Below are 1,236 nucleotides of genomic sequence, written 5' to 3' on the forward strand. Positions count from 1 at the left end.
CATATAGCTTTTTTTCTTTAAAAAAAAAAAAAATAAATAAATAAAATGATATACATTCACCGTTCTATTTATAACATCATATAAATATATTTTATCATCATCTTTATAAATAATAAATATTAAGGTAGGGAGAACTACACAATGTAAATAGATCTCTAATATATTTTTCTTATATATATATATATATATATATATATATTACTTTACAAAATAATGAATTGTAATAAATATTCTTCTATATTTTGGAATGAACGTGATATAAGAATTTCTTTTTTTTTTTTTTTTTTTTACCTCTTTAAGTGTTTATTTTATAAAAATACAGAAGAGAATAACAACATAATTTTTGGAGAACGAAAAGGAGAAAATTTTATGAGAGAATATAATATATATTAAAAAAAAAAAAAAAAAACAATAAAATAAAATAAAAATGTATGATGTCTATATAAATGTATTATATTGAATTCATTTTTATTTATTTTTTTTGTTCTTTAAATATTTTTGTATACCCCCAATTTAGTAAATAATATTTTTATTTTGTTGTTAAAAAAATGGTAGGAATTATGATACACTATATTTTCTTAATATTAGAGTAATTGTTTTTTTTTATTTTATTTTATTTTTATATTATGTAAAATTTATTTTTTATTGGAAAAAAAAAAAAAATATATATATATTATATATATATATATATATATATATATTTATTTATTTATTTATATAACATTCCAACCATCCAATCTTATTTAATTATTAATTTTTAACACATATATTTAAAATAAAATTTTTTACACATTTGTATTTTTTATTTTATTATTCCATTTTTGAGCAATTTTTTTTTTTTTAAACATTGAAGGTATATTTCATAAAATAATATATCTCTTATAAGTATTCTCAATACAACTTTTATCTTATTATTTATTTTTTTATTTTTTGTTGTCATTTTATTTAAATTTCAATTAAATAATATGTTAAAATTTTTTTTTTAAAACACAATTGTAATATACATGTATATTGTAGATATATATATATATTTTTTTTTTATTTTTTATTTCTTTATATAATATAAAAACATTTTTATAATATTTTACACTGTTGATGGTATTTTTTTTTTTTATTTTCATTTAAGACATATGTATACAGAAATAGAAATTAAAATACATTTAAAAGAAAATAAAAATACACAGGAAAAAAGAAGGAAAAAAAAAAAAATTGCTCAAAAATGGAATAATAAAATAA

Source organism: Plasmodium reichenowi, chromosome 6 (genome assembly GCF_001601855.1).
Source record: "Plasmodium reichenowi strain SY57 chromosome 6, whole genome shotgun sequence".
NCBI lineage: Eukaryota > Apicomplexa > Aconoidasida > Haemosporida > Plasmodiidae > Plasmodium > Plasmodium reichenowi.